Below are 12317 nucleotides of genomic sequence, written 5' to 3'. Positions count from 1 at the left end.
TTGAGCTTGAATTGATTAGTTTTAAGCTTGAATAAATAAGGTATAGAAAATTAACCATTACTAATGTCCGCTATACACATTACACAGCTATCAATCGTTCGGCCGACAGCCATCTCGGCCAAGTGTTCCAGTGTTCTCTATGAGAGAGCCGTCACCAGACATGTCTGGTTGTGGTTTATCACCAGGAGAACATAGCAATCATCCGTCTGAAATCAGACATGTCAGATCAATATTTTCCCTGATAATAGGGCACTTATACACGTTAGGCCGGTTTCGCATGTCAGTGTCTCCGGTATGTGTAGTGACAGTTTTCTCACGTACTGGAGAAACTAACACACATAGAACCATTCAAATGAATGAGACTATGCACTTGTCAGCGTGTTTTGATGGACTGTATGTCCGTGTGCAAAACATGCAGACATATCCGTTTTTACCCAGACACACGGGACACAAAACATGCCACACACGTGAACATGGAGAACAGTACACACTCTCCTCTGTGTGCACGGACGGCCGCCGGGGAAGAAGCGCTACAGAAAGCGCTGTTCCCCTGCTTGTGGTGCTGAAGCCGGCTGTCATCCCTTCTCCCCTGCTCAGCCGGCAAGCAGGGGAGAATGAATGAAAGAAAAAAAACAACGTGAAGTCCCCCCTATATTTTTAAACCAACACAGCAAAACTCACAGGTGTGGGCTGCTATTCTCAGGCTGGTAAGGTGCCATGGATATGGCCCCCCAGCCTAAAAACAGCAGCCCTCAGCTGCCCAGAAAAGGCGCATCTATTAGATGCGCCAATTCTGGAGCTTTGCCCAGTTGTTCCCACTTGCCCTGTAGCAGTGGCAAGTGGGGTAATGAGGAGTTAATGTCACCTTCCTATTGCAAGATGACATTAAGCCGGCTTAGTAATGGAGAGATGTCAATAAGACACCTCTCCATTACTAATCCTATAGTTGTGAAAGGGTTAATAAAACACCACACAGTTAGAATAAAGTATTTTAATAAAATCAAACAATAAACACAGTTTTGCCATCTTTATTAGTCTGCCAATCCAAGCCCTCGATCTCCTGTAAAAAAAAATAAAAATAAAAATCCAACAATATGCCCATACCTGTCCGGTGTACAGTCAGTCCCACGCCGTAATCCATGTCTGGGGAATGTAAAGTATACAATCGGGAGCGGTGCTAATGCGGCCATCCCCAGCTGTAAACTACTGGGAAATGAATAAGAAGCAGCGAGCACAGACTCCGTGACGTCACCGCTAGTTACTGAGCCTGCACCCACAGCATCTTATTCATTCCCCAGTAGTTTACCGCTCCCGGTTGTAAACTGCACATTCCCCAGACATGGATTATGGCGTGGGAGTGACTTACGCCAGGCAGGTATGGGTATATTGTTGTTTTTTTATTTTTTTACAGGAGATCGGGGGCTTTGCTTGGATTAGCAGACTAATAAAGATGGCAAAACTGTGTTTATTGTTTGATTTCACTAAGACTTTTTTCTTACTGTGTGGTGTTTTATTAACCCTTTAACAGCTAAAGCACCACACACAGGGGAACAGCGCTTACTATAGCGCATCTTCCCCGGCGGCCGTCCGTGTGGTACTGATGCAGCACACAGTTGCCACACGCGCGCAGCATGTAGCACACACATGGACACACAGGCACGGATATCTCTGGTACCGTGTTTTCCGGTACTGGAAATATCAGGAGGTGTGAAACCGGCCTTAGACTGGCCGCCAAACTCATCAATATCTGCAGGTTTGACTGACATTAGTCTAATGTGAATGGGGGGACATAAAAAGTCACTTTGAGTTAACCTTTTACCATACCTCTGGTAGCTTCAGCTGTAAAGGCATGTAAGTAATGTGATGCAGTTTGCTGACATAAATTGTATTATCTGTGTGTTTTGTGGCTGGTTACCAGGCATGGCACTAAATTACGCATTTTATTCAGACTTGGTGCCAGTAGTGGATTTTGGCCCTGGAGCTCATTCAGCTGGGGATGTTCATTTCAGCTGGTTCAGATCCAGGGTAACAGCTGGGAGAGACTACGCAAAATGTCTGGGATACCTTCCCCAGCCATTGCCAGGGTTCTCACTCTGGAAAATGTTCCTTTGGAAATCTAGGTGAATCTTCTTATAACATTTCAAAAATGTTGTTGTTTAATTTTTCTTGATGAGATTTTCTTGAAATGTGACTACTATAAAGTATGTAGACTCATTTATCAACCCAGTGGCTGACTGTAATCACATAGAATATATAAATGGGGCACAATGTTTCTGCCATTTTTAGTACAAACTGTTATTTTCCTATGAATAAAAAAGTATTTTGGCATGACCATTGCTTTGTATAAAAAGTTATTAAAGTTTTTTTTTCCAGATAGCTTCAATTGTCTGCTTTGCCAATATTTTTCCAAAAAGTCGTTGTACCATCAGGACCTTTCTCCTTTTTATGGATATTTCATAGGAAACTCATTCTGAGTTAATAATAATAATCTTTATTTATCTAGCACCAACATATTCCGCAGCGCTTTACAATTTAACAGTTTCATACGCAAGTCATAAGTAGCAATGTTAACAATACAATAATTAAAGCACAATAAGATGACCCTGCAATGAGGTGGGGGAGATACAGAGTACAGGAGCTTATGTATTTACAATGATGGTCCTGCAATCTTCAGGGGGTGGGGGATAGATGGAGATAGTGGGCTACACACGCACCTTTACACATAAAATGACTTTAATTAGGGAATGTGATAGGCCGCTCTGAAGAAATATGGTTTGAGGGAGCGCCTAAAACTATGTAAATTGTGAATGGTCCTAATTTCTTGGGGTAGAGCATTCCAGAGGATTGGTGCAGCGTGGGAGAAATCTTGGAGACGGGAGTGGGAGGTACGGATTAGTGCAGAGGTTAGTCGGAAGTCATTTGCAGAGCGCAGCGGTCGGCTAGGCCGATAGACAGAAATAAGGGAGGAGATGTAAGGGGGGTGCTGCACTGTGAAGAGCTTTGTGGGTGAGAACAAATACTTTGAATTGGATCCTATAATGAATGGGTAGCCAGTGTAACGACTGGTGAAGAGGGGCTGCATCTGAATACCGATTTGCCAGGTAGATGACCCTGGCTACTGCATTAAGGATAGACTGGAGAGGGGAAAAGCGAGTATTGGGGAGGCCAATTAATAGAGCGTTACAGTAGTCCAGGCGGGAGTGTATCAGGGCAACAGTGAGGGTTTTTGTTGCTTCCATGGTGAGAAAAGGGCGGATTCTAGAGATGTTCTTTAGGTGTAAGCGGCAAAAGCAGGCAAGGTATTGTATATGGAAAGTGAAGGAGAGATTGGTGTCAAACGTGACACCCAGACAGCGCGCCTGCTGCCGGGGTGTTATTATGGTGCCACCCACGGAGAGGGAAATGTCAGGTTTAGGGAGGTTATTAGACTGTGGGAGCAGAAGAAGTTTAGTTTTGGAGAGGTGGAGTTTCAGATAGACAGCGGACATGATGTTGGAGACTGCAGACAGACAGTCAGTAGCATTCTGTAGTACAGCGGGAGTAAGGTTAGGGGATGATGTATATAGTTGTGTGTCATCAGCATTTAGATGGTACTGAAAGCCAAATCTGCTGATGGTCTGTCCAATTGGGGCCGTGTAGAGAGAGAAGAGAAGTGGGACAAGGACTGAGCCCTGAGGTACCCCGACAGTGAGAGGAAGAGGAGATGAAGTGGAGCCAGCAAACAAAACACTGAAGGAGCGGTCAGAAAGATAGGAAGAGAACCAGGAGAAAGCAGTGTCCTTAATGCCTAGTGACTGGAGCCTAGAGAGTAGGAGAGGGTGGTCAACAGTGTCAAAAGCTGCAGAGGGGTTGAGAAGAATGAGCAGAGAGTGGTCACTGTTACACTTTGCTATCAGAAGGTCATTGGTCACTTTGATGAGTGCAGTTTCTGTCGAGTGTAGGGGGCAGAAGCCGGATTGTGAAGGGTCTAGGAAAGGAGTGAATGGAGAGGTAACGGGTAAGGTGGGAGTGGATCAGGAGCTCCAAGAGTTTAGAGATGAAGGGGAGGTTGGAGACTAGTCTGTAGTTATTTGTGCAGGATGGATCAAGTGAGGGTTTCTTTAGTAGTGGAGTAATGATAGAGTGTTTGAAGGAGGATGGGAAGATGCCAGAGGAGAGGGAGAGATTAAAGATTGTAGTTTGGTGAATTTTGATGACTGGAGAGAGCGACTGGAGGAGGTGTGAGGGAATGGGGTCAGTAGTCCATGTAGTCGGATGAGAAGAGGAGAGGAGCCTGGAGACTTCTTCTTCTGTGATGGGATCAAATGTGGAGAGTGAGCCAGGGGAAATGCAGGGAGGGATGGGAGTCACAGCACTTAGTGGCTGGGAGCGGATTTCCTGACGGATATTATCTATTTTCTCTATATAAAGTGGGAGGCCAGGTCATCAGCACAAGTGTCTGTGATAGGGTCTTGTGCTTTTGGCCTGAGGAGGGAGTGAAAGGTGTTAAAACATTTCTTGGGGTTGTTGGATAGTGAGGAGATCAGTGTGGTGAAGTAGGTCTGTTTGGTGAGATGAAGGGCAAAATTACAGGTTCTTAACATAAATTTGAAGTGTATGAAGTCTTCTGGTGTGCGAGGTAGTGCTGTGGACATACAGTTATGGATGCTGTGAAATACTACATTTTTCTAGAGACTGATTTAATGAGCCATATAACTGTACAGTCTGTATGTACTTACACTTGCATGGCTGGAACTCTGAGACAAGCATATGTTGCTGACAGGATTAACCAGGTAACCCCCAAATTGACTGGAATGAGTCGAGGCCGAGGAGGAGGTGTTTGCACCTTTTGAGCGTTAGTGATTATGCATTTCAATTTGCAGGGAAGACTTGGTTGATGGTAGTTTTTTAAAGGGATGAAAGGGACGGTAGACTAGAAAAAAAAATATCTTAAGACGTGTTTTAAATTAAAATATATAAAATTTACTAGTTCACTGTCATTATCAAATGTCCACCGTTGTTTCACTGTTAGTGTTTTTCTTGGCTCCTACCAGTTTTACTTTCCCGAAAGAGCTTTCTGTGTTGGTACATGCCTTTTGCTGTGTCTAAAGGGAGCTGGCTGACTTGCTTATTTTAATAGGTTAACCAATGATTCATAGACAAAGAAGGAGGCTGGCTTAGAGTTTGAAATGAACAAGTCAGCTGGCCCCCTTCATACACATCCCTCCTGTGTTAGGGTCACCTTGTGAAGTGGCCCCACTATGCCCCAGGTCTGGATGGGTACATGGACTACGGTGTTATGACCCCAATGGCGAGGGTCTCAGAGATATCAGCAAGTCTGCAAAGTACAAAAATCCAGCTCATAGGGCAGTGGTAACTGGGTTGACCATATATCTACTCCTAACGCCAACCCTAGAAGTAGCCGGGGAACATGCCTACGTTGGTCGCTAGATGTCTCGCGCCAGCCGGAGAGCTAACTACCCCTAGAAGAGGAAAACAAAGACCTCTCTTGCCTCCAGAGAAAGGACCCCAAAAGTAGGATACAAGCCCTCCACAAATAATAACGGTGAGGTAAGAGGAAATGACAAACACAGAGATGAACTAGGTTTAGCACAGAGAGGCCCACTTACTAATAGCAGAATATAGTAAGATAACTTATATGGTCAACAAAAACCCTATCAAAAATCCACGCTGGAGATTCAAGAACCCCCGAACCGTCTAACGGCCCGGGGGGAGAACACCAGCCGCCCTAGAGCTTCCAGCAAGGTCAGGATACAGATAATATACAAGCTGGACAAAAAATGCAAACAATAACGAATTGCAAAAAGCAAAAAAGCAGACTTAGCTTAATCAAGCAGGAACCAGGATCAGTAGACAAGAGCACTACAGATTAGCTCTGATATCAACGTTGCCAGGCATTGAACTGAAGGTCCAGGGAGCTTATATAGCAACACCCCTGACCTAACGACCCAGGTGAGCATAAAAGGAATGACTGACAAACCCAGAGTCAAATCACTAGTAGCCACTAGAGGGAGCCAAAAAGTAAATTCACAACAGTACCCCCCCCTTAGTGAGGGGTCACCGAACCCTCACCTGTTGTGAATTTGGATTCTGGGCTCCCCCGGTGGCTACTGGTGGAATTGAACTGGTGTCTTCATCTTCTCTGTTCACCTGTTCCCATCAAGATGTGGGAGTCGCTATATAACCTTGCTGCTCTGTTAGTTGCTTGCCGGTCAACAATGTTATCAGAAGCCTCTCTGTGCTTGTTCCTGCTCCTAGACAACTACTAGATAAGTTGGACTCTTGTCCATGTTTGTTTTTGCATTTTGTTCCAGTTCACAGCTGTAGTTTCGTTACTGTGTCTGGAAAGCTCTTGTGAACGGGAATTGCCACTCTGGTGTTATGAGTTAATGCCAGAGTTTTAAAGTAATTTCTGGATGGTGTTTTTTGATAGGGTTTTCAGCTGACCATGAAAGTGTCCTTTCTGTCTTCTGCTATGTAGTAAGTGGACCTCAAATTTGCTAAACCTATTTTCATACTACGTTTGTTATTTCATCTCAACTCACCGCCAATACATGTGGGGGGCCTCTGTCTCCTTTCGGGGTATTTCTCTAGAGGTGAGCTAGGACTAAGATTTTCCTCTGCTAGCTTTATTTAGTCCTCCGGCTGGGCTGGGCATCTAGAATCAACGTAGGCATGCTACCCGGCCACTGCTAGTTGTGCGTTAGGTTTAGTTCATGGTCAGCTCAGTTCCCATCTTCCAAGAGCTAGTTCCTATATATGCTTATGCTATGTTCTCTTGCCATTGAGATCATGACAGTTTGACCGGCCCGCAAAGTGTTAATTGTTTGGGCTGAAGCAGGAGAAAAAGAAGTGTTGAAGGGAAATTTTTTTTTTTTTTTTTTTTTTCCCCTCAGAGTTTTGCTGCCTAGCCCTTAATTGCTGTCTAGCTGCTTCTTACCTCCTCTTAACCCTTGAATGGCTCTGTGTCCACCTGTTTGTAATGGATCTTCAGAGTGTAACTGCAGGTTTGAATATTCTCGCCACGAAGGTACAAAATTTGCAAGATTTTGTTTGTCATGCACCTGTATCTGAGCCGAGAATTCCTTTGCCGGAATTTTTCTCGGGGAATAGATCCGGGTTTCAGAATTTTCGAAATAATTGCAAATTATTTTTGTCTCTGAAATCTCGCTCTGCCGGAGACCCTGCACAGCAGGTCAGGATTGTGATTTCCTTGCTCCGGGGCGACCCTCAAGACTGGGCTTTTTCATTGACACCAGGAGATCCTGCGTTGCTCAATGTGGATGCGTTTTTTCTGGCCTTGGGGTTGCTTTATGACGAACCTCATTTGGAGCTTCAGGCAGAAAAAACTTTGATGTCCCTATCTCAGGGGCAAGATGAAGCGGAAATTTACTGCCAAAGATTCCGTAAATGGTCTGTGCTTACTCAGTGGAATGAGTGCGCCCTGGCGGCGACTTTCAGAGAGGGTCTCTCTGATGCCATTAAGGATGTTATGGTGGGGTTCCCTGTGCCTGCGGGTCTGAATGAGTCCATGACAATGGCTATTCAGATCGATAGGCGTTTGCGGGAGCGCAAACCAGTGCACCATCTGGCGGTGTCCACTGAGAAGTCGTCAGAGAGTATGCAGTGTGATAGAATTCTGTCCCGAAGCGAGCGGCAGAATTTTAGACGGAAAAATGGGTTGTGTTTCTATTGTGGTGATTCTACTCATGTTATATCAGCATGCTCTAAGCGCACTAAAAAGCTTGGTAAATCTGTTTCCATTTGCACCTTACCGTCTAAATTTATTCTATCTGTGACCCTGATTTGCTCTTTGTCATCTATTACCACGGACGCCTATGTCGACTCTGGCGCCGCTTTGAGTCTTATGGATTGGTCCTTTGCCAAACGCTGTGGGTATGATTTAGAGCCTTTGGAGACTCCTATTCCTCTGAAGGGGATTGACTCCACCCCATTGGCTAATAATAAACCACAATACTGGACACAAGTAACTATGCGTATTAATCCGGATCACCAGGAGATTATTCGCTTTCTGGTGCTGTATAATCTACATGATGATTTGGTGCTAGGATTGCCTTGGCTGCAATCTCACAACCCAGTCCTCGACTGGAAAGCTATGTCTGTGTTGAGCTGGGGATGTAAGGGGGCTCATGGGGATGTACCTGTGGTTTCCATTTCATCATCCATTCCCTCTGAAATTCCTGAGTTCCTGTCTGACTATCGTGACGTCTTTGAAGAATCCAAGCTTGGTTCGTTACCTCCGCACCGAGAGTGCGATTGTGCCATAGATTTAATCCCGGGTAGTAAATACCCAAAGGGTCGTTTATTTAATCTGTCTGTGCCTGAACATGCTGCTATGCGAGAATATATAAAGGAGTCCTTGGAAAAGGGACATATTCGTCCATCGTCATCTCCCTTAGGAGCCGGTTTTTTCTTTGTGTCAAAAAAAGACGGCTCTTTGAGACCATGTATTGATTATCGGCTTTTGAATAAAATCACTGTTAAATATCAATACCCATTGCCGTTGCTGACTGATTTGTTTGCTCGCATAAAGGGGGCCAAATGGTTCTCTAAGATTGACCTTCGTGGGGCGTATAATTTGGTGCGAATCAGGCAGGGGGATGAGTGGAAAACCGCATTTAATACGCCCGAGGGCCACTTTGAGTATTTAGTGATGCCTTTTGGTCTTTCTAATGCTCCGTCAGTTTTCCAGTCCTTTATGCATGATATTTTTCGCGATTATTTGGATAAATTTATGATTGTGTATCTGGATGATATTCTGATTTTTTCGGATGACTGGGACTCTCATGTCCAGCAAGTCAGGAGGGTTTTTCAGGTTTTGCGGTCTAATTCTTTGTGTGTGAAGGGTTCTAAGTGTGTTTTTGGGGTACAGAGGATTTCCTTTTTGGGATATATTTTTTCCCCCTCTTCCATTGAAATGGATCCTGTCAAGGTTCAAGCTATTTGTGATTGGACGCAGCCCTCTTCTCTTAAGAGTCTTCAGAAATTTTTGGGCTTTGCTAACTTTTATCGTCGATTTATTGCTGGTTTTTCGGATATTGCTAAGCCATTGACCGATTTGACTAAGAAGGGTGCTGATGTTGCTGATTGGTCCCCTGATGCTGTGGAGGCCTTTCGGGAGCTTAAGCGCCGTTTTTCCTCTGCCCCTGTGTTGCGTCAGCCTGATGTTGCTCTACCTTTTCAGGTTGAGGTCGACGCTTCTGAGATCGGAGCTGGGGCAGTGTTGTCGCAGAAAAGTTCTGACTGCTCCGTGATGAGGCCTTGTGCCTTCTTTTCCCGTAAATTTTCGCCCGCTGAGCGGAATTATGATGTTGGGAATCGGGAGCTTTTGGCCATGAAGTGGGCTTTTGAGGAGTGGCGCCATTGGCTTGAGGGGGCCAGACATCAGGTGGTGGTATTGACTGACCACAAAAATTTGATTTATCTTGAGACCGCCAGGCGCCTGAATCCTAGACAGGCGCGCTGGTCATTATTTTTCTCTCGGTTTAATTTTGTGGTGTCATACCTACCGGGTTCTAAGAATGTTAAGGCGGATGCCCTTTCTAGGAGTTTTGAGCCTGACTCGCCTGGTAACTCTGAGCCCACAGGTATCCTTAAGGATGGAGTGGTATTGTCAGCCGTTTCTCCAGACCTGCGGCGGGCCTTGCAGGAGTTTCAGGCGGAGAGACCTGATCGTTGCCCACCTGATAAACTGTTTGTTCCTGATGATTGGACCAGTAGAGTCATCTCTGAGGTTCATTCTTCTGCGTTGGCAGGTCATCCTGGCATTTTTGGTACCAGGGATTTGGTGGCAAGGTCCTTCTGGTGGCCTTCCCTGTCACGAGATGTGCGAGGCTTTGTGCAGTCTTGTGACGTTTGTGCTCGGGCCAAGCCTTGTTGTTCTCGGGCTAGTGGATTATTGTTGCCCTTGCCTATTCCTAAGAGGCCTTGGACGCACATCTCGATGGATTTTATTTCAGATCTGCCTGTTTCTCAGAAGATGTCTGTCATCTGGGTGGTGTGTGACCGTTTTTCTAAGATGGTCCATTTGGTTCCTCTGCCCAAGTTACCTTCTTCTTCCGAGTTGGTTCCTCTGTTTTTTCAAAATGTTGTTCGTTTGCATGGTATTCCTGAGAATATCGTTTCTGACAGAGGGACCCAATTCGTGTCTAGATTTTGGCGGGCATTCTGTGCTAGGATGGGCATAGATTTATCTTTTTCGTCCGCTTTCCATCCTCAGACGAATGGCCAGACCGAGCGGATTAATCAGACCCTGGAGACATATCTGAGGTGTTTTGTGTCTGCTGACCAGGATGATTGGGTTGCTTTTTTGCCATTGGCGGAGTTCGCTCTCAATAATCGGGCCAGCTCTGCCACTTTGGTGTCCCCGTTTTTCTGTAATTCGGGGTTTCATCCTCGATTTTCCTCTGGTCAGGTGGAATCTTCGGATTGTCCTGGAGTGGATGCTGTGGTGGAGAGATTGCATCAGATCTGGGGGCAGGTGGTGGACAATTTGAGGTTGTCCCAGGAGAAGACTCAGCTTTTTGCCAACCGCCACCGTCGTGTTGGTCCTCGGCTTTCTGTTGGGGATTTGGTGTGGTTGTCTTCTCGTTTTGTCCCTATGAGGGTCTCTTCTCCTAAGTTTAAGCCTCGGTTTATCGGCCCGTATAAGATATTGGAGATTCTTAACCCTGTTTCCTTCCGTTTGGACCTCCCTGCATCCTTTTCTATTCATAACGTTTTTCATCGGTCATTATTGCGCAGGTATGAGGTACCGGTTGTGCCTTCCGTTGAGCCTCCTGCTCCGGTGTTGGTTGAGGGTGAGTTGGAGTACGTTGTGGAGAAAATCTTGGACTCTCGTGTTTCCAGACGGAGACTCCAGTATCTGGTCAAGTGGAAGGGATACGGCCAGGAGGATAATTCTTGGGTGAATGCATCTGATGTTCATGCCTCCGATCTGGTTCGTGCCTTTCATAGGGCCCATCCTGATCGCCCTGGTGGTTCTGGTGAGGGTTCGGTGCCCCCTCCTTGAGGGGGGGGTACTGTTGTGAATTTGGATTCTGGGCTCCCCCGGTGGCTACTGGTGGAATTGAACTGGTGTCTTCATCTTCTCTGTTCACCTGTTCCCATCAAGATGTGGGAGTCGCTATATAACCTTGCTGCTCTGTTAGTTGCTTGCCGGTCAACAATGTTATCAGAAGCCTCTCTGTGCTTGTTCCTGCTCCTAGACAACTACTAGATAAGTTGGACTCTTGTCCATGTTTGTTTTTGCATTTTGTTCCAGTTCACAGCTGTAGTTTCGTTACTGTGTCTGGAAAGCTCTTGTGAACGGGAATTGCCACTCTGGTGTTATGAGTTAATGCCAGAGTTTTAAAGTAATTTCTGGATGGTGTTTTTTGATAGGGTTTTCAGCTGACCATGAAAGTGTCCTTTCTGTCTTCTGCTATGTAGTAAGTGGACCTCAAATTTGCTAAACCTATTTTCATACTACGTTTGTTATTTCATCTCAACTCACCGCCAATACATGTGGGGGGCCTCTGTCTCCTTTCGGGGTATTTCTCTAGAGGTGAGCTAGGACTAAGATTTTCCTCTGCTAGCTTTATTTAGTCCTCCGGCTGGGCTGGGCATCTAGAATCAACGTAGGCATGCTACCCGGCCACTGCTAGTTGTGCGTTAGGTTTAGTTCATGGTCAGCTCAGTTCCCATCTTCCAAGAGCTAGTTCCTATATATGCTTATGCTATGTTCTCTTGCCATTGAGATCATGACACTCACCAAGACCACCAGGGCGATCAGGATGAGCGGCGTGAAAGGCACGAACTAAATCGGCCGCATGCACATCAGAGGCGACCACCCAGGAATTATCCTCCTGACCATAGCCCTTCCACTTGACCAGGTACTGAAGCCTCCGCCTGGAGAGACGAGAATCTAAGATCTTCTCCACCACGTACTCCAACTCGCCCTCAACCAACACCGGAGCAGGAGGCTCAGCAGAAGGAACCACAGGCACAACGTACCGCCGCAACAAGGACCTATGAAATACGTTGTGAATGGCAAACGACACCGGAAGATCCAGGCGAAAGGATACAGGATTAAGGATCTCCAATATCTTGTAAGGACCAATGAATCGAGGCTTAAATTTGGGAGAGGAGACCTTCATAGGAACAAATCGAGAAGACAGCCATACCAAATCCCCAACACGAAGTCGGGGACCCACACCGCGGCGGCGGTTGGCAAAACGCTGAGCCTTCTCCTGTGACAACTTCAAGTTGTCCACCACATGATTCCAGATCCGCTGCAACCTATCCACCACAGAATC

Source organism: Ranitomeya variabilis, chromosome 5, assembly GCF_051348905.1.
Source record: "Ranitomeya variabilis isolate aRanVar5 chromosome 5, aRanVar5.hap1, whole genome shotgun sequence".
NCBI lineage: Eukaryota > Metazoa > Chordata > Amphibia > Anura > Dendrobatidae > Ranitomeya > Ranitomeya variabilis.
Note: the sequence above shows the minus strand (reverse complement) of the source record.